The sequence below is a fragment of the Anastrepha ludens genome, chromosome 5 (genome assembly GCF_028408465.1).
Source record: "Anastrepha ludens isolate Willacy chromosome 5, idAnaLude1.1, whole genome shotgun sequence".
NCBI classification, from domain to species: Eukaryota; Metazoa; Arthropoda; class Insecta; order Diptera; family Tephritidae; genus Anastrepha; species Anastrepha ludens.
The window spans coordinates 325,712-348,924 of NC_071501.1; the positions used below are offsets into that span (position 1 = coordinate 325,712).

Consider the following 23,213-nt stretch of genomic DNA (forward strand, 5'->3'; position numbering starts at 1 on the left):
TAGTCACCGCTGATGGAAACTTTAAAAAATGCTCATAACAAAGTTTCTACCGCATTCTTAGTCACAAGTCTGAAAGTTGGTTATGGATTTTGTCGACAAATTAAACATATACCTGCACCGTTCACTCTAATGTTTCTTTGTAGTCAACAATAAAGTAATACTCATGGCATATGAGAAACCACAATTGATCTAATGTTTTGACAGTTTGACCAATCAAATTTTATGTAAATATCAATTACAAGTAAATGAAAATCGAACAATCATTTTCTTCTGTTTACTTTCTTAACATTTTATAAAAAGTTATCTTATATTTTTACTACTTTTCAAACTCTTGCATTGCGATATCTTGGGTGCTAACTCGAATTTTATCTGTCATCCAACAAGCTGAGCTCTCCACTTTTCGAAGAGCCACCTTGTATTAATTGTTCTGCTTCGTTATTTCTGACTCATCAGCGATCTGAAAAATTTAGTTTTTAATAACTTTCTAGAGAGTGAACAATCATAAGGGTGTCATATACTTATATCAAATTTCAATGGGGAAGATACGTGCGCGCTTTTAAACTGCATAAAAAAATTTTCAGTTGTTCCCTCATGAGAGGGGTTTTCCCTGGCATTATTTGTTCACTCTTTCATATACATTTTTAAGTAAAAAGAGGCAGTGAAAGTAGTTGCATAAGAATTAGTAAAAACAATTTTTGTATGTACGAGTATTATTTTCCATCATGCAATTCTTGTAGGGGACCTAAGCGAGTGTAAGTGTGTGGAGTGTGTTTATCTGTCAGCTCAAAAATTTTCCATCGTTTGTTATCACCTTCCTGTGCCACTCAAAAGTTTGACATTTTTTTTATTTTTTGCCGCACTTTTTCCCACTTTTTGTTTGTCAGAATTTATAAACTGCACAGAACAATTTGCGGGTAAAGGATAACAGCTCGCATCAGTACGCGTCACGGATGTGTAGGCATGGCGGATAAGCTTTGACTGGAATCGGAGCAACACAACTGTGCAGCTTAAACGAAATTAAATGTTTTGGACTATACTCGCTAACTTTTCAACAATAAGAGCAGAATACGAAATATCGTTCATACTTCTAAAACTTTCATATTGAATTTCTGAGATAGGAGATTTGAAATTTTGTGAATAAGAGAGATTAGTAGTTAAAAGGTCTAAATGCACTTATTCAAATCGCTTAGCAAATTACGCAAAGCTCAACAAATTACGCAATTAGAAATATAAAAAAATATTGTTTTAAGCTAAAATTCTACCAAATTCTTTAAATTAAAAATTCTGTTAACATAAAGTGAGTTTTTAATCAGTTATAGTTATTATGTTATAATATGGATTCTGTCATTATGTTACTAATTAGTCATCATCTGCTCGAGCAGAAATAAATATAATTCACTGAAACTTGGTACACATATTATATAATTCTTTATCCAAGGTGGTTTGGTGTGGAAAATGTAGAGAATCCGTCACCTGCCATCTATCAGTAAATTTGAAGAAAGCAATAAGTAAAATTTTGAAAAATGCGCCAGACCATGCCCATTTTGGGGTAATAAAAATTAATAATAATTTTTAATAAAATTTTTAATAAAACTTTAGAACCAACATCCATAAATATTATTGAGATCGGATAAAAGCACGCCCACTTTTTTATATGTTGAGACTAAGTTTTCCTCCGCCCATCTGAGGTTCCAGGCTCTAACTTTCTTTGTCTATGAGTTTGCTTGAATCCAAAAATTATAAAATAATTTTCAATTAATCATTAAAATTTATCTTTGCCTTCAGATCCCATTCCCAGTTGCACTACACATTTGCCAAAGTTTTTTTCAATTATCTGAAATGTTCCCTGCTCCGCCTTCAACGATAACATTGAATATTTGTTTTATGGCTTCAGCATTCTCAAACTGGCGCGCCAGAGTAGTAGTTTCACACGAACCAGCTTGGGTGAATCCGATGGCTTCGATGATATTTTTTTATGATGTTTTTACATGAAATTCATTTGTAATTAAAATGATTAAAAATTCTTATAAATAACCTTAACGAAACTATTAAAAATTACTTATCAAATTTTTCTCCCTCTCCCTTGCGCTTTCTCTCTCTATATTTGGACAGAATTAACTACATCATCAAAACTCCAACGTTTATTCAGAGACTGATGAATAGTCTATAAATGTGCATCACATAAGTCACACTTGAGTGGCTCACAATTTACACTTGATTGGCTTTGCAGAAATGTTTCTTTATTGGTATTTGCCAAACTCCTCTATACATGACAATTACTCAAAACGAAAACTTTTCAAAAATGGCATGCAAACGAAGGCAGACAGGCAGATGCAAATGCAGGCGGAAGGGTTTTAAATTTCTTATCGCTGTAGAAACACTACCTTACACCACTTCGCACATTTTCTCTATTCAGGTTCAACGGAAATTCCAATACCAATACCAACTGTTCATTGCACTTGACTAAACTGTTTGAAAAGTTAGTTGGTTGCAATTCATTTTTCTCGAAAATAGTCGGGCAGAGGTTAAAAACATCAAAATTGTAGCAAAAATCTTATTTTTATTCAGATTTTTTTGTGTCCCCAATGCATTTTAAATATTATTTGTTAAGCATCTACATACAATATAAAAATGAATGCATGTTATTTCCGTATGCAGCGCCACGTAAAAACATTCCGTTGCAGCAAATTTATAATATTCTCACAAGGCTTTACTTAAATTGATTTCTCAAAGTTTTGAGGCCAATGGGAAGCATACGCACAGATACTCTTTTTCAAGTGCTGTATGTACCAGAAAATTGAATTTATTACTTTTATACTCGTACTTCTAGCCTAACATAACCCCCATCCAATCGAAGTGACAGGCTGGGTCCGAAGTTTACAGTAGCTGCTATGTAAAGAAACACAAATTCGATAGATGAAAGGTGAATATAATCGTATTCCTTAAAGTCTGCACTAGGTTCCTGAAGAGTATCTGGTAAAAGTTTCACCCAGAGACACATCCAGTATGTGCGGTTGCAGAATTAGAAATTTAAAGCTTACAATTACTACTAATAAAAGCTTGTTTCAGTAACTATTAAAAGCAGACAAGTGAACATTTCTTTATTTATTTGCTCGTCAGCTCTTGAAATCTGTCGAGATGCTGATGGCCTCGCGAATGATATTATATATATTTTCTTTTAGTGCTGCGATGGTCGCTGGGTTCGTTTCATTACTTTACTTTTGACGTGCCCCCACAGAAATAAGTCCATAGGGATAAGGTCGGGCGAACTGAGTGGTCGTGATATGTCACCGAAATGACTTATCAGTATGTTATCAAAAAGTCACGCAATATCGCCATGGTCTCTCTGGGCGTGTGCGATGTGGGACCAAGCACTATTGTGCAAGTAACGAGTTCTATATTTTTATTTGTATTGCGGCTGTGTACCGGCCGTGGACTTTCGGCCACCGCATTTGTTGCGCGGAATCTTCACACCCATGAACCAGTCAAATCTTCACTTGAGAAACTTTAAATTTAAAACCTTATACTGCCATCGCACACCCTGTACCTCTTTATTGGTCACCAAACGGGGAAAGCTGAGTAATCAGTTGCCCAGAATTTTTGGCCCATAAGTACCACAACATTCTTACTTAAGATGATCGAAAAAATAATAGACTTAGTTCATTGGGTTGTAGAATTAGTCAACAATAGCGGTGGATGGTGGCGATCAGTACTCTATTCTAAAGATGAAAAAGGATGTCGTCATGGCGGCTGCGCGAATACAGCATCCCTTTTATGATGCTCTTGAACATCGTAAATTGGACCGATGCTTAGTACTAGGCGTAGGGTTTGTTTGTTTTATAGAAAAGTCAATAAACTACACAAATTCTTACTGATTAAAACGATAATGCAGAAGAAAGATATTTGACCTTGTCTGAACCCAAAGGTGTCACTAAATAAATTTTTCATGAGCTTTTAAATTGAGCTTTTGATTAAACAAATTGACGCGGATACATGAATGGCATACTGTACATGTTTGGGCTTGTCACTTCCAACACAAAATATATTTAGTAATTTTTACCAGACTTTCAGTTTCCAGCAATTAAACTAAGAAGCTTTAGTTAAGCAAACGTGTACTCCTTTTGCTTTTCAAACACAAATTCAAAACTAAATACTTATTCATTAAAATGTCTGTACTCAGCATTTTAATTCTGCTGTAATTAAGTTACACAGATTATTTCACTCCCCAAAGGGAATGTCCGCTGATTGCGCAATTAGTGTGCGATACCTCTGCAATTGATGGCAGCAGAGCATTCAGACAAATCAATTAACAAACAATTTATTTTACTAGCACAGGGTTGGACGCCTTAAGGTATGCAAAGGATGTGTATGTTGTCACACAGTTGCACCTACCTCAGAGCGATGGCTAAGAATGCTATTGGCACTCAGCGAGGTAAAATGAAATACATCTATGTTCAAGGGTACACCAGACAGCCCTAGATGTCGGGCCGTAGTTTTTTAAGAAGAAGGTAAAGTCACTTCATTTTGTTAAATGTATATTGAGCGGTAAGGAATCAGAGATAAAGAGAAATCTGTTGAAATGTACGAAGCAACATCAACAAATTATTAAAATAAGGATTTCACAATTGTGCTTGGAAACTGACATAATAATATTTGATTTTCTGAAGATATAAACCTTTGTGTTTTTGTAAAACCAAAGCCTGAATTTGTGTCAGTTGATGATGAAATTTTAGTAAGTTGTTGTGAGCACGAAAGTTTATCAATTGGTTTTGGCCCAAATTTGGCACAAAATCATACGTTCATATTCGGTTCTCTTATTATTTACGTAAGAAGGAATATATTTTAAGAACTCAAGAAAAAAATAAAATAAAAAACACTCTCACGGTATACATGAACTATTCCAGGTATACACAGACTGAGCCCCAAATACATACATTTTTCTTTACAACATGCCACAATTTCTTTTTAAAATTCGCACCCTTTCGGCAGTACAACATTCATTTTGGAACTTAATTTTCAATATTTTGCTCTGCTGTTCAAGCGTAAAGCGATCCACACACCATTTACAGAAACAACCCGTCGATAGCCTCAAATGGCTTTGAAAAATATTTAATGCTTGTTTGGAGACGCCTTTAACTATTTGCAGGAAAATATATAGGCCACCATACAAAGCGCAAGAGAAGCTCCACCCAAAAAACTTGCCAAAATCGTAGATGCACACTTACATATTTAGGCATTCAAATTTCTTACCATTGTAGTTATCCACAGCTTGTGAATGTAAACTACGCATATCATAAGGAGTACCCCAAGAAGTGATACGTGTAAAGGCAAAAAATTAAATGCAGTTATACGAGTATTTTATTTCAACAAAATTTTAAGTTTGCATAGCCATTGTTGCGTGATTTTATTGTTGTATGGCTGGGACAGCAGTTAGCCACAGCATCCGAACCGCGAATAAAACATTAACCAACTAAAGCTTTGAGTATTAACTATAAATAAATGTGAAACCGCCAATACCACCAAAGTTCATTGTACAAATATTAATCTATTTATCATAGTACCGCAGTCACCAATTTAACACGCTTCGAAAAACCACTAGAATCGACCTTTGTTAAATGCTACGTACATTCATATGTACATCTAAAAATCCTTGGGTATACTACCTGCTAGCTTACTGATGCTGCATAAAACAAACCGCAAAATTTGTGAACTCTCATTTTTGTTCGCAGAATTTACAATGCCCAGTTTTCTATTCTCTTTCCATCAGGTGAACAAAAATTTCAACACATTTTTAAATGCAAACATTTTTACCAAATTCTTACCCCAGCCTAAAAGTTGTTAAATTAAATTAAATTTAAAAAAAGTTTTTAATTTTTTATGTAAAAGAATTTTTTTTTTAATTTTAATAATTTTAAAAATGGCGCTAAAGTTGACCCTCCCGAAAAATTGGACTTGGACGGTGTTGTCCATTTTGGCTCTTCTATTTATCTGATACACAAAAACCCAAAAAAATTATTTATCAGTATGACTGTAGCTATGTCCCGTACTAGAATAAAAAATAATCATAAATTGGCAAAATTGCGCGGTTTTGAATTTGACACTCTAAAAATCGGTTTTCCATTTTTTTAATAAAAAATACGAAATAATTCAAATAATAATGTGATTCTAGTACGGAGGATAGCCATTGATGTTGTGAACAACATATTAAAATTTCAGACGATTCCAGGACGAAAAAAGTCGTTTCGAGATAAATGAGATTAAAGTTTGATTCACGGGAGCGCGCGGACCGCTCTCTACTCACTTAATGGGCTGAAGAAACTATAATATTGAGAATTTCCGCATGAAAATTTTACAGTATATTCTTAAGATATTATACTTTCTATATATTGAAACAACAAACAATTGATTTTTCGAAATTTCCCGACCACAGGATCCCCTTAAGTGACTCTTTGTTAGTTTACGAACAGCCCCTGTTAAATGCTATTTACCTCATTAAATGTTATCCCTGGAACAAGCAACAACACGACGTTAAGTTGACATTGCCAACTAAAACGGGGAGTTCTCACAATTTTGACCACCCCACTGTGATTTCTTTCATTGTTACAAAATAAAATTCAAATTAAAAATAAATGGCGTCACTACTTGAGGATTTTGGACATCTTTCTGTGAAGTCGACCCCCACCCGGGTCCCCCCATAATGGAAGTAACCGAAGAAAACCCCCAAAAAGTCGAAAAATTAGTACTGACCAACCAAAGATTTAAATTTTCACAGATAAGAAAGGATTTGCAAATCATCAAAGACTGATAAGATAGATTTTTCCAGAAGAACTAGTGCTTGTTAGGTACCCCGAATGGTCACACCACGACCGATTTAAAAGATCAGTTATTTACAGATTTTAAAGATCGACGTCAAATCGCAGCTCCATTTCGTCTCTTTAATATTATTTCATTAGATAACAGAAACAGTACAGGTTGTTTTATACACCTACAGCAGGCCTCAAATCTAACTTACATTACTGCTCTCTAGCAATCAGGCACTAAAAACTGAAAGAGGTAGCTTTCTTCATGTTAAGTGACCGCAAGTTGTCATCCATATTGGTGAAAGAAGCCCCTCGAAAGTCCTTTGGTAGAATTTATCGGAGTAAGTCCGATTGCTGGCCTTTCAGCAAAGAACTAACGATACTTGTCTGGAATTTGAAGTGGTAAGAATTTCCATTTCAGGGACAGCCAGAAGTTTTCTTTAGTTTTATGGATTATTATTTGTACACGGAAACACCAACCAGGCGGCATTTGCCAGAGAACCATAGTATATATTTGATGTTACTATTAGTTGCTTGAAACGGTCGTGTTGGGAGCGATGATTTAATAACTAGGAGATTCACAGAAATTGACAACTCACCCTCGGGAACGAAAATTTTTGGACGACAGCGAGGCGGTGGTAGAAAGCCACATTGAATAGAAATCTAAAGAATATTTTCCCAATGGCGTAAAGGCAATATACTCATGATGTGAAGTATGGAGTTAGATTAAAAACTAAAAAAAATATAAAATCATACTTTACACAGCAATCTTATCAGGCGTCACTCGTATAATGCGATGGAATGATATGGTTTTCAAGAGAAAATCTTATTTGTTATATTTTATTATTCGCATATCGCAGATTTACAAAACGGGTATTATTATATTATATAATATATATGTACAAAGAAATTTTTGGTCCCCCTGAAAGTAAATTCTTTGCCTATATTCGGCGCAACAAGTACAATACTCTTTTCCTTCAGTCCCTCGCAGAGCATATTTAAAAATGCTTTTAATTATGCTTCTTCTTTTATCCAAGGGCTATTGAAATTGAATCCAATTGATATTTCTTTACTTTGGGATGTATATATATATACTCGTATGCGCCTGTTGATTGTGTGGTTGCGTAAACACACTCTGGATTGTGCAGAAAACACCAACAAAGAAATATCAGCTACTTACGAGTACGAGCTCATAAAACACAAGAAAGGCGAATATAATTCGTCCAAGTGCTCGCGCAAGCATTCGAGATGGTGAAAATTTAAATTATGAAATGTTAAAAATTTAAAAAGGTAAATATGATTAACCAGTAGATATTTTCTTAATAGAATAATGCGAGTCATAATAATTGTTGAGCGAAAATAGTTCCTGTGGTAAGTGCTGTCAGCCAGCATATCAAATATTTCTATTTATATATGGAAGTTAACAACGGTGGAGGATGGTTCCATGTGTAGAAGTCCACGCAAGTGGGGAAAGTTACTGATCGCCATTCACTTGGGAGTGGCCAGGACGATTCTTCTACATATGGTTCAAGCAGCTCACAACGGCCGGGATTAGCCCACGTATCCTCTGGGTAGCTCCCGAACACCCGTTCGGGAGTGAGCTAACGTGAGAAGGCGAAGCATTCCAGGATAGCTGGTTGTGCGCTGGGTTTGGGACCCGCCACTTAAAAATCCCCCCCAATGAAAATAATTACAAAGCCTCGGATGAGAACTGCCTTTACTGATGACGACCCCTGCAAACGAAATAAGGAATATGATTTGAGGGCATGCACCTGGAATGTCCGGTCCCTTAATGGGGAAGGTGCCTCTGCCCGGCTGGTTGAGGTCCTCGTGAGAGTAAAGGCTGACATCACTGCCATCCAAGAGATGCGATGGACGGGGCAAGGTAAGAAAACCATAGGACCTTGCGACGTCTACTACAGCTGCCATGTAAAGGAGCGCAAATTCGGTGTCGGATTTGTTGTGGGAGAGAGACTTCGTCGCCAAGTACTGTCGTTCACTCCGGTGGACGAGCGTCTCGCAATAATCCGCATCAAAGCGCGATTTTTTAACATCTCGCTAATTTGCGCCCACGCCCCGACGGAAGAGAAGGACGATGCGACCAAAGATTCCTTCTATGAGCGCTTGGAACGTTCCTATGAGCGCTGCCCCCGCCACGACATAAAAATCGTGCTTGGCGACTTCAACGCCAGGGTGGGCAACGAGGGAATTTTTGGTCCCACAGTCGGAAAATTCAGCCTGCACAACGAAACATCCGGTAACGGACAGAGGCTGATCGACTTCGCCGGGGCCCGAAACATGGTAGTCTGCAGCACCAGATTCCAGCATAAAAAGATACACCAAGCTACCTGGCTGTCTCCTGATCGAAAAACGCGAAACCAGATCGATCATGTTGTGATAGATGGAAGACACGCTTCTAGTGTATTAGATGTACGTACGATCCGAGGGCCCAACATCGACTCGGATCATTACCTTGTTGCAGCCAAGCTGCGCACCCGCCTCTGTGCAGCAAAAAACGTACATCTACCTACGCAAAGAATGTTCGACATCGAAAAGCTGCAATCACAACAGACAGCCAGAAGATTCGCCACTCGACTCTCACTCCTGCTCTCGGAGAGCACTGCCCAACAAACCGGCATGCGCGAGCAATGGAGCAACATTTCTCGTTCACTACGTACCGCCGCCGAAGAAGAAATCGGATTCCGGCGAGCCCGAAAAAACAATTGGTACGACGAGGAATGTCATGCTGCCGCAGAAAGAAAAGATGCCGCCTATAGAGCCACGCTGCGATCGGGCGCAACGCGAGCCATGTGGGATCGCTACAGAGAGCTGAAAAAGGAAGAGAGACGTATTATCCGACAGAAGAAACGAGAGGCCGAAATACGTGAGTGCGAGGAGCTTGAGATGCTGGCCAATAGGAACAACGCCCGAAAATTTTACCAGAAAGTTCGGCGGCTTACAGAAGGTTTCAAGACCGGGGCGTTTTCCTGTAAGAACAAAGACGGCGATCTGGTGACTGACGTACAGAGCAATCTTAAATTATGGAGGGAACACTTCTCGAACCTGTTAAACGGTGACAGCTGCGCATGTCATAGAGAATGTGAAGATCCCGATACCCCAATCGTTGACGACGGAATTGTCGTTCGGTTACCCGACCATGACGAGGTGAGAATAGCAATATCACGGCTAAAAAACAACAAAGCCGCGGGCGCCGACGGACTGCCGGCTGAGCTATTCAAACATGGCGGCGAGGAGCTGGTAAGGTGCATGCATCAGCTCCTATGCAAAATATGGTCGGATGAAAGCATGCCTGCCGATTGGAATTTAAGTGTGCTCTGCCCAATCCATAAGAAGGGCGATCCTGCAATTTGTGCCAATTACCGCGGGATTAGTCTTCTAAATATCGCCTATAAGGTTCTAGCGAGCGTATTGTGTGAAAGGCTGAAGCCCACCGTCAACCAACTGATTGGACCTTATCAGTGTGGCTTCAGACCTGGAAAGTCCACCATTGACCAAATATTCTCAATACGCCAAATCTTGGAAAAGACCCATGAAAGGAGAATCGACACACACCACCTTTTCGTCGACTTCAAAGCTGCATTCGATAGTACGGAAAGGAGTTACCTGTATGCCGCGATGTCTGAATTTGGTATCCCCGCAAAACTAATACGGCTATGTAAGATGACGTTGCTCAACACCAGCAGCGCCGTCAGAATTGGGAAGGACCTCTCCGAGCCGTTTGATACCAAACGAGGTTTCAGACAGGGTGACTCGCTGTCGTGTGACTTCTTTAACCTGATGTTGGAGAGCATCGTACGAGCCGCAGAACTTAATCGCTCAGGCACAATTTTTTATAAGAGCGTACAATTGCTGGCGTATGCCGATGATATTGACATCATCGGCCTTAACAACCGCGCTGTTAGTTCTGCCTTCTCCAAACTGGATAAAGAGGCAAAGCGAATGGGTTTGGTGGTGAACGAGGACAAAACGAAGTACCTCCTGTCTTCAAACAAACAGTCGGCGCACTCGCGTATCGGCACCCACGTCACTGTTGACAGTTATAATTTTGAGGTTGTAAAAGACTTCGTGTATTTAGGAACCAGCATTAACACCGATAACAATGTCAGCCTTGAAATCCAACGTAGAATCTCTCTTGCCAACAAGTGCTACTTTGGACTAAGTAGGCAATTGAGCAGTAAAGTCCTCTCTCGACGAACAAAACTAACACTCTACAAGACTCTCATCATGCCCGTCCTAACGTATGGCGCAGAAGCTTGGACGATGACAACATCCGATGAAGCGACGCTTGGAGTGTTCGAGAGAAAGATTCTGCGTAAGATTTTTGGACCTTTGCACGTTGGCAATGGCGAATATCGTAGACGATGGAACGATGAGCTGTATGAGCTTTACGACGACATAGACATAGCGCAGCGAATAAAGATCCAGCGGCTTCGTTGGCTGGGTCATGTCGTCCGAATGGATACAAACGCTCCGGCTTTGAAAGTATTCGATGCGGTACCAGCTGGTGGTAGCAGAGGAAGAGGAAGGCCTCCTCTGCGTTGGAAAGATCAGGTGGAGAAGGACTTGGCTTCACTTGGTGTGTCCAATTGGCGCCGGTTAGCACGAGAGAGAAACGACTGGCGCGCTTTGTTAATCTCGGCCAAAATCGCGTAAGCGGTTATCGCGCCAATTAAGAAGAAGATATGGAAGTTAACATTCACCCACGGTTGGCCGCCATGCGTTCTGCAGTGCCATCATATTTTAATCTCATCATCAAGAACTGCGCCGCTGCTGGGGAATAACTTATAAATAGCCAGCGCGACTAAGAACCAGTTTGTCAAGTTCGGTAAGGAGAGCTGATTAATAGAAAGTTAACCTTATTCTGTTTAGTTTGAATAATAAATTCATTGTTAAGTTGCACTTGCTATTTCTGGGCAAGTTGGCCCTTAATTTTGTTTTCAGTGTGAAGACAATAGGTCCTTCAACTTGTATGGACAGGCATAGATATTCGTCATTCATTCACAGCTGCGATTTTGCAATACGAAAGTTATCTGTGACTGCTATCTGAAAGACAGATGGTTTGTTATGAGGAGATTTCTTTATGCAGTAATGCATTCGGAGCTTTACCATTGTTAAAAAATATGAATTGCGCACAATACTGGGTTTAAGAAACTAATTAAATTAAATTTCCAATAAATGAACCAAAAGTGTTTATTATACAGACGTTTCATTATTAACAGTATTTCGATTCTGTATTTGAACATATTTTTCTATTCTTCAAATACAAATCTCTTTAAAATACTGCGTGTACTACAATCGACTAAATTTAAATGACTGAGATATTTGCTTTTTATTAACAATGCAATATCTTACTTAAGATTAGGGAACTGCCGTACATCGATTTTTAAGGCTAATTTCGGCCGAACCGAAGATTTTCAAAGGCTCAAGTAGTAAACAAGCAATGATTTTTTTAAAATTTAGTAGTTTTATAAGAAAAGAGCAAAAACCTACAAAACATTCAATTTCATTAAATTCAGTTCATACATATTCATACACTCAATTCTTATTTAAACGGACTTTTTTTACACTATTTTGAAATAACACGTTTCACCACCAAATTTTTGCAAGAAATTACCGTTCTTGTACGAATCACACCAAAACAATCAAAATTCCTATCAAAGGATTTTTTTTTTCAACTAAAGGGACTAAACGTTTATGCAATTTTTGAAGAAAAAACTAAAAAAAAAATTGCTTTCCTTTTTTTCCGAAGCCGAACCAAATCCGAACCGAAATCAAGTTTCAATCGTTTTCTACTTATGACAATTCCTGTTCCTTACAAATGAAATGAGTTTTTATTCATAAGTTCAAAATGAATAAAAACTTGAACTGAAATTTTTGCTTTAATATATTACTTGTATATTGAATTTAAATAATTTTGTATCATGAATAATAGGTTTGAGGATTTTTATAATTTTAGAAATAAAACCTAAAAATAAATATATTTTTGAATAGTCAATATCTTCTTATCAGTTATAAAAATTACCAGTATATAGAAACAGTAATTAAGTGAAATACTTCCCGTGACAAGAATAATTTGCTCTTTTATTTGTGCTTTTTTCTTTATATTTTTGTTAATAGTGCCTCGCGGGACTGTTCCAGTAATTCCCACATGTGTGTTGGCTTCGTCAATTCAATAACTTTCTGCCAAAAACTACCAGTAGATTTTGTTTTAATTTTCCTTAAGTAAGTTAACTAAAGGGTTTTCCAATAACAGGTGGTATTTTGAATAGCCCGCTATTTCGGCAGGTGTCACTTTCGAAGTTGCCATTTTTTGATATTTGACAAGTAGAAACTACGCCATTAATAAAAATGGAACAATACACGCTTAAACAACGCACTGAAATTATTAAAATTCACTATAAAAATGGTGAAAATTTTGCAGAGACGGTTCGTAAAACTCGAACATTTTTGGGTCATTGTAAAGCACCTTGTCGGACCACAATACAGAAATTGGTGAAAAAATTCGAGGTGTTGGGACAAGTTAGTGATGTGAAGAATAAAACCCGTGCACGTCGCTCAAGAACGGCTGAAGCTGTTGTAGCCGAAAGTGTTGAAGAAAACCCAGATTTGTCCATTCCTCGTCGTTCTTTGGAATTAGGCATTCCACAAACGTCATTACACCGTATTTTGCATAAAGATTTCGGTCTTAAGGCTAATACAGTCCAGTTAACACAAGAACAACGTCGTGTCTTTGCTGATTATTGGGCCGTTGAAATGCATGAAAATGATCCGGAATTGCATCGAAAAATCATATTGAGGCCCATTTCCACGTCGGTGGCTTCTTCAAGAAGCAAAATTGTCGGATATGTGGCTCAAAAAATCCAAGAGTTATTGTTGAAAAGCCTCTCTATCCTCAACCTGTGACTGTTTGGTGTGGTTTATGGTCCGGCGGAGTCTTTGGACCTTACTTTTTCGAAAATGAAGCTGAAGCAACAGTTACGGTGAATGGATTACACTATCGAGAGATGATTAACAATTTTTTATGGCCGGAATTGGATGGTATTGATCTGGACACCGTTTATTTTCAACAAGACGGCGCTACGTGCCACACAGGCAACGAAACCACTGATCTTTTACGAGAATAACACTTTTTATTGGAAAACGCATAAGCTTATGCGCAAAAGTAAATCTGCAATTTTTCAGGATGCCTATATCGACCCAATTTTGTGATAACATATTCCCTTCTATTTAATATGCATTTAAAACACGAATCAAAATCCAAAATATTTTATTATTTAAATGCTAATTCTTCATTTAAACATATATACAATACTTTATTCTATTGGAATATTTATTTGGCTTTGAAGATTTTTGAATAAAAAGCATTAAGAAAATGTTCGAGCACTAAAAAATATTTTCTAATTATGATTTTATGTTGACATTTTACATATACATATGTACATATATGTAGATACTACAACCAATCTGTAACAATGATGAAATATATATATAATTCTAGAAATATACCCGTATGTATATTCATCTGTATATGTATATCAACTCGTCACTTACCAACCAATCCAAATTAAAATATTATGTGGTTCTTTCCACAAAGAAAGCGCGCCAAAATCGTTCTCTGCTTACTATACTAAAAATATGAGATCTAGCAGCTGTTGTCCGAAATCCGAATGTAATAACACCGTTATCTTGCAGCAGTTAAACACCGTTAAGCAAACAGTAATATGGCCAACCGAAAACTGTTTCCAATCACACGAAATGACACACGAGTCGATGCGGTATGTACAGTTAATTTAATAAAAACATATTAGTATGTGGAAAAATGTAATTTAGTACGCTTAGCGAAATGAAAATTAAATTAGCAACACGAGCTCATCACTTGGCGGCTCACAACTAATACCGACCGAACAACCGAATAACCGAACGACTGATTACACACAAATTAAGACGAGCCACGAAAACTGTCATTTCACCAACTACGACGGTACTGATGACGACGGCGAATGTCGTAAATAACGGAATTACGAATTGCTGCTGCTTCTGTTTTAAACGAAGAATTGCATTGCTGCCACTTGCACTGATGCTGCTTCTAACGCTGGTGCTGCTGCTGCAGAAGTGTCACTAGCACAGACCGTTGCTGGATTACCAGATGGCTAACTGGCGACGACTGTTGCGCACCAACACTTGCACAGTGTTATCAACAACACCACAACTATTACTGCTGTACCACTGTTAATGGCCAATGTTGCTGCCACGATGAATGCAACTAAGTGCTATCGGCGGCAGCACACTCCTGATATACATAGTTGCAGTGGTTGCGTTGTTTGCTGCGGGCAAACGATACCTGCTGCTCCGGCTAGGCCAGATATTTGTTCGTGTTCCTTTCGTTTAATCAGTGGAGAATGCATGTAAGAGACAGGAACAAGCGCGGATGGAACGAAATGGCAATGCTGTATCAGAGGGCGGTTGCGGAACGTTGACTATAAAAACGGGATGACATAGAATGGAATAGCAACTAACAAAGTAAACATTGTCGGGGTATTGTGGTAGTGGTGGGCGCCTGAAAGTGAGCAACGAGTAAGAAAAAGCAGGTTGTTTTATGTGAAGGTATGTGTACGGTTGATAAGCGTAGGTATGAATTGACGAACTGTATTTGTTTGCTACCGACAACAAATCAAAGCTCAGCACAGTGGGTACTTTTAAAGCACTTTTTCATAATTTTTATTGTTGTGTTCTCACCACTTACGCCTCATTGTGCACACTAGAAAAATATACATAGACACTCCTGTATGAAGGTACATAAACATACTCGGGTAAGTGTGCGATTGTGCACACACGCCACATTTACCAGAAATCTTTTGGCGGTTCAGTTCTCCGCCGATGTTAGTGAAGCCATAAATGGACCTCAAATAGTCGTGGTAAGTGCGCAAGTGTTTCTTCAACGTATTTAGTAAGTATTTGTTGTTGGAGTTCTAACTGCCGCCTGTACAATTGTTGGCTATACGCGCCAGTTAAAGTGTGCAAACACGCATGGCATTTCCTTTTAGCTCTTCATTCTTCCTGCCCTCTTCCTTGACTTCGATTTAGCGGCGGCGCTTGTGCCGTGGATTTCCGTTACTCTTGCTATTTTCTGCTGTTTTTACAGCGCTTTAATGCCACCACTTAACTGCATTTTTGTGTTCATAGTGGTTTGGGTGGTTGCTTTTGCATAGACCTTTTTCTGTACTTTTGTCGCTTCCACCTGCAATTCATTGCAATGTCATCTACAACAGTAGCTATTGTAACATGGGAAATGCTTGTTTTCCTTTCGCGTCACTCACTCTTTTGTACGTTACATTGTTTTTGCTTTGGCTCATTCACTGCTATTTTTTGAACCTTGGTTCTTAAAAAACGGGAACAGCGATTTAAGACAACTGAACAATTTTACTCCAAGTGTATTGACAGTTCACAGTCACTCTTCCGTATCTGATTAGTTATCTTTTTACACAAATCTGTTTGTTTTGTTTCTTCTGCCTGCTTCTAATATTTGTATCCGACCACAGATAACTGGCCATCAGCCTAATAACATTTGCAATTGACTTATTTGGCTTCATACATTTTTTATCCTTCACCTTTTTGTAATTAAGTACCAATTAAACACATTTAACTACTGGCACTCTAATTCTTTACATTGTCATTATTCGCTACTTATTTTACTAAGTATAATTTAACTTCACAATTATTAACGTCTCATATCATCCGAACACTAAAGTTATGAGGTCTTCATTAATGGACGTTGGCTCAGAAACTCTTAATAGGTGATTCCTGATATTTCTTCTGCAACACCTTCTCAATAGGGTTTCCAAGCTCCCGGTCAAGGAGCTCAGGTAAAATCTCAGCCAGAAATTTCTGTTTAGGTGTTATCGCAGGAATAACCCCTGTGGGTATTTGGAGCTTCTGCATACCCAACCAATTACATACTTTTCACCCAACAACAGTGCTTAACATTGAATTACCTTATCTGGCGTACTGTTGCAGATACTTGTAGTTGCTCTTATTATTGTTAGCATTGTACGGCAGTTGCATGATTGCAATGGGTACTATAAAATGCCATTAACACAAATTTAGCTGCTACGCATGTTGTTTGCTAATATTGGATATACCTAGATACTCTGCTCAGCGTCAACAAAAGCTTACAAGAGACAAACACTAAATGTCCTTTGACAACTTAATACCGAGTAGACCCATTTATTTCAGTTATAAAGTGAGCGTTTTCATGCAACGAACTTACACACTTTATATAGCATAGTTGTAATTGTAGTTACAGAAAACATGTAAAAAGGACCAATTCTAAGTGATAAATGTAGAGTGTTAGGGATAAGTGATAAGTGAGAACTCATAGTAGGTGAGTTCATTCTAAGCGGTAACTGATAATAGTGATAATTACCTAGCAATAATAAAAAACGCCAGCATTTATAGAGATAAGCTATCGGACTTTGAAGAATTGCCAAATATTTTCAAAGAAATAAGAAGACTAATCCTCTCATGCTATAATAAACAATAGGCATTTTCACGCTGGCCTGCCACAGCCAAATTTGTACTTCGTAACAAAGAAAATATTTATATTTTTCGATGAATGCATCCGATTTAGCTACTATTTTTATTAATAATATATTAGCATATTGATTCCCATAACACTAAAACATAAATCCTTTTCTTTTTAACACACTTTTATTAGGTCGGGTTGTATGTATGTATGTATGTATGTATGTATGTATGTATGTATGTATGTATGCATGTAACGGAATCTTTGAGCTTAATTTTCACTGGCTTCTAAAAATCTGATCGACTTGAAATTTTGCACACCTATCAAGGACCGATGACAATGCAATAATTTGATAAAAGTTTTCCATTATCCTTATTAGGATTGCCAGGATTAATATTTTCTTTTTTTACCTGTGGACAAAAAGTAAGGTGAATTTGGTTGTAAAATGAAAAATCTTTTTTTATTCTTGTAAATCAGTTTCTCATGCTCCCTCCACGAAATAAGTTCTTCATCCCGATTACTTCTTTATCACGGCCGATAACTGCATAGCTGTAGACTCACAGTCGATAAGAAAGGAATTAAATATAACAGCAATAATAGCAATGATAATAATAATTTTCATTCATAATAAAAAATAGTTAAAAAAAAAAAACTAAAAAACACACTTTTCTGCTAGTCGATCTAAAAAGTAGAAAATAAAAAATAGTTTAAAAAAACTAAAACACACGCTTTTATTGCCAATCGAACTAAAAAGTATAAAATAAATTTTAATGACAAAGAGAGATGGGATGCATTTTGCTTCACTTTCATAACCCTCTGTACATAGGTAGTTGCCAATAGAATGATTGTAATATTTACTATATCAAGCATCCCACGCTTTTAACTCTAATTTGAATTTTTTTATTTGCATCTTAATTTTTGTTATAATTCTGTTCTGAGGTAGTTGACTATGACTGATCGTTCAATTTGCTATTACTTCATTATAGGTCCCTTTGTCATTAAAATTTATTTTCTACTTTTAGTTCGATTAGCAATAAAAGCGTGTTTTTTAGTTTTTTTAAACTATTTTTTATTTTATTATTCAATTTAATATTTTCTTACTTGAAAACACTCACCACACAATTTTGTCAATCACAAAGCGCTACGATTCAATGTTTACCCCGGAAAATTTATTTACAGGGAGAGGCCAGTTTAGTGTTTTACCAACATTTCACAAGAGTCGGGTAAAAGAAAATGAGAAATAAAGCAATAATCGACAGACTATCTAATAGCAATAGTTCATTTTCACCACACACTATGCACACACTTAAAAAAGGTGTATTTTTAGCTGCATGAGAATTATCGATATCCATAACTATGGTTCGACAGCTGAGAATGGCAAATAGCAAACTGTGTTGACATTTCTGTTAAAGGATCCCGGTGGTGTAGAGCTCAAAAATATATGGTATTTTCAGGATGTTTTTTACAATAAAAAATGAAAAATGATATTTAAATTTTTTAGGCTTTTTATTTAACTTCTTTTACATAAAAAATTAAAATTATTTTTATCTTTCTTCTATGCATCTGAAACACAAAAACCCAAAAAAATTACTCATCAGTATGACTGTAGCTATGTCCCGTACTAGAATAAAAAATAATCATAAATTGGCAAAATTGCGCGGTTTTGAATTTGACACTCTAAAAATCGGGTTTTCCAGTTTTTTAATAAAAAAAATACGAAATAATTCAAATAATAATGTGATTCTAGTACAGGGGATAGCCATTGATGTTGTGAACAACATATTAAAATTTTAGACGTTTCGGTTGAATAGTTGTTTTTTGTTTTACTACACCAGGACGAAAAAAGTCGTTTCGAGATAAATGAGTTAAAGTTTGAGGTACAGGAGCGCGCGGACCGCTCTCTGCCTAGTTAATGGGCTGTAGAAACTATAATATTGAGAATTCCCGTATAAAAATTTCACAGTATATTCTTAAAATACTATACTTTCGAAATATCGAAAATACAAAAAAACCAAAGTCCACCGGGTCTTCTTGAGTAAAGTTTGGCAACGCCAGAACAGCGCGTCAGAGTTGCGAAAATTAGAGAAATTCATATTGCGAAGTGTTGAAGAAGACGCCGAAATGTCGAATCGTCGTCGATCTCAACTTGTTGGGCTTTATCCTTCGACTACGTAGAAAAGTTTACATAAGAGTCGTGGCTTACGTGCCTATAACATAAAATTGCAAGAATTTAAGCCAAATAACTATCATTTGCGTCGCATTCTTGCTGATTGGGCTCAATTAGATTATTATTTATATTTATTGGAAAAGTAAATGTCAATGTAGTTAATTTACCAGATTATAATAAAAAATGCTGTCCAACAATATTTAAGTTCTGCATTAACATTTTTAATTCTGAATCTCTTAACAAAACATCCGATACATGCGTATTGGTGGCTGTCATATAATCGCTCGTTTACCCAAAGAGAACCATAATCCAAAACAAAATTTATTTAAAAAAGTATGCATGAATTTTTGCCAGCTTTTGTTTAATGCTGTGAAGAAAACTTATAGGTGTCTCTATTACCAGTAAATCATTAACGGAAATTGTTTACTTATTTTACATAGAAAAGCATAGTAAACTTGAATCTTTAAAGCCAACTTTCTTAATACTTTGGTTTATTTTGACATATGACATTCTTCCCGCAAATGATTTTTTATTGTGGTTGTTGTCAACAAGAACTTGTACAATAGCGAGTTGTTGATGTCGACACACCCATATCCACTACGGCGAGACACATTGTAATATCTCAAATATTTATGTACTTATGTATGTTGACATGTTGACTATGTTATGTTGGAAGTCATCACATAGATTGACCTTTCAGAAGTGAATGTTATTTATTCCATTCTTAATAAATGAACGGCAGAGTTTAAATTTCACCTTTGTCATGTAAATGGTTCTGCCGGAATTACTTTTACAGCAGATCTGTAATATTCAAATTCGAAATTGAAAAGGAAGAATTAAAGTAAGGAATCTAAATTTAAATGCATTTCAATAAATGAAAAAGTTTTCAAAAGTATTCAATTAGATTGAATGTAATAAAATTTTACCATCAACTCTTTGGTGTTCAATATTAAATAAGAAGGCGTTAATTTTTTTCATTGTACCTAGAAAAATTTTGCAGAATATTTATATAACTCTTTCTGTTCAAGCTACTTTGCTAAATAAACCACTCGTAAAATTATACAATTGTATGTAGAAACTGCTAAACAATACAGGCCTTTCGCTTTCTGCCCATTCTATAGACGATATGTCTGCAACCAAAAACATATATATGCAGTTGAGTTATACTGAATCGACACCTATTGACCAGTAGAGGAATTAAAATGTATACCTAGTTTTTATCTTTCAGTTGAAGCCATTGAAGTTGACGGTCAGGTTTATCAGCAACCGAAATTCAAAAGAAATTGTGAAAGCCTGAAATCTGCTCCAAAATTTCCAACTGCGTATCGATGTGTTTTTGTGGCCCAAGTTTCGCTATGGAGAGGAAAGAATATATCTATATGTTCTAAAGTTTAAACAAGGTTAGCCGTTGAAGGTAAACCACGCAGTGGACGTCCAAAACGAGCAACAAGACCAGAAATCATTGAGGAAATTATGATATTGCTTGTGAAAATCTAAATTTGCCTTAACGTGGATTTTGCCAATACCAAATTCATCAGCGTTCGGCAATGACGGCAACTCCCGGGCGACGCTCGCAAAGAATCGCAAGTGTGTATTCACAGCACCCAACTGTGGCTGAAATCGAGATTGCTATTCGTAGTATGAAATTTGGAAAATCCAGTTGTGTGGATAAAACCATGAAAAGCTTCAGCAAGTGAAACCCTACCGCTAGACTGGCTGCAGGATATTATTGGTGAAAATCCCACGAATGAAGTAATTGGAAGGGGATCATGCTATTATGCGTAACACTCAAAAATCGTGTGTGGAGGAAATTGCCACCCTAAGGATCATTGCGAAACAAATTGTCGAAATGCAGGAAACTCTCTACTTTGTCTTTGTTGACTTTGAGAAGGCTTTTGGCCGGTTGCCGCATCATACATAGTATAGAGCTGGATATAAATGATTACAAATTGTATAAAGAATAACGAAAGTCAGATCATGATTCGCTATGCTTAAACCCATGTGGTACTTGAAGCAGCAAACCACCAGATCAAAGGATTTTCAACTCGAATGTGAGGTGAATGTGAATCCATTTCTTCATAGAAAGCGTTTTTCTTCTCACGCAGATTATATTGAATAAAAAATACTAATTTCATATAAACTCGCATTCTTTATTTTTTATTTCAACTAGTTTAACCAACATGTACATGTATATCAATATCTGTATAATTTGTTTATTTCATTAAAGTTCACAATTATTATGCAAACTGAAGAACGCAGTGCTTGCATCATGGGCTTCCGGTTGAACATATTACATATTACCACATTATTGTATTGAAGTAAAGAGTGGCTCATTACAACGCCAGTTGGATAGCCGCAATTATCTTCACTTCCCTGCTTTTCGTTCTTTGCTGCAATTTTCCTCGTATAATAGAACGCAAGATACCTCCTACATGTACGAGTACAACAACTTTTGCACGCTAGTGCGGCATGTTTTTGCCATGTATATCTCACTCCAGCCACCTCAATCGCCGTCTTTGAAGCCAAACTGCACGACTGCCGTTAAACCGTCATCTTAGTCTAACTTTCACAACGCCAGCTTCACGAACATTGCGTGTAGTCTTTTCGCACACTAATGCACACACTTGTCTTGTACTTCCGGCAAGTTTGTCCGCGCAACCACATGAGATGTTGGCTTCGCCATGCAGCTTTCAATAACATTTAGCCCACTTAGTAACAGTTTTCGAAGAGCTTAGGACGAACAGGTTTTGTGTGCCTGTATAAGTACGTATGCAGTAGGACAAATTGTACAGTTTGTAAATAATGTCTTTCTACAATCCACATATATTCAAATTATTACCTTTTCAAATTTATTATACATAGTTACTTTTAGTGTTTAGAGTTGCTTATTTTCTACGTGCAAAAAAAAAATGATTTTATAATTTCCTTTGGCCGAACTTGCAACTCCTATAATGCCATTTCAGCTTATGTGTTAGTCGAATTACTTCTATTACTTTACTGCCAATGGACATTGTAGATTCCGGTGATATGTTGAGAATGCACTTTTATATATAGATATATATAGTCGGGTACCTGAAAACTTAATACGCATGCCAAACAGAACTTTATTTGACGGAGCCTAGTTGTTGTACAACAATCATGAGATCGAAGAAAGTGTCCTCGAGTGTGGTGCCACTCTTTCGGAAGGCTAATGAAAAAATTGTACGTCCTTCCATTCGTAGAACAACGTCAAGACACACATTTAGCAAAGAGTATCAGCATCAGACGCACACCATAAATTGGGAGAGGATCTCGGGCAAACACCCAACAAGGGTGTTAGCGCCAATTATATTTACAAGGATATATATATCAGCGCCAAAAACAACGATACAAGGTATAAAAACAAATTTCTTTTAATTTTTAGATTATTGCCTGAAAATAAAGACTAATTTCAAGAAGCCAACCCTTTACCCAGCATCAACAAAGAAAAATATAGAAAGTAATTTCCCCGCCTAGCTAAAATACTTTCTTGAGAAACTGTACGTACATATGAAGATACTAAACATTCAAGACGCTTCGTTCTGTAACGTTCTGTTTAAAAAATCTTAAGCAAGATGCTTAGGCTTAAAATAAGAAAATTCAAATCCGTGCTGCTGACTGCCGTTAATAAGTTATTTAGGTTATTGTTGCTGTGTCTACTGGATGTGATGCAGTTTTCGATGAG

At 37.0% G+C, this 23,213-nt stretch overlaps 1 protein-coding gene across 1 annotated transcript in view; it reads right to left on the bottom strand.

The window, feature by feature from the left end:
• Positions 1–15,054, bottom strand: part of LOC128863816 (guanine nucleotide-binding protein subunit gamma-e) — a 121,142-nt gene extending 106,088 nt beyond the window's left edge. The window contains exon 1 of the mRNA XM_054103181.1: positions 14,373–15,054. The gene's annotated coding sequence lies outside the window, so the exon portion shown is untranslated. The remainder of the gene's footprint in view (positions 1–14,372) is intronic.
• Positions 15,055–23,213: the final 8,159 nt, after the last annotated feature.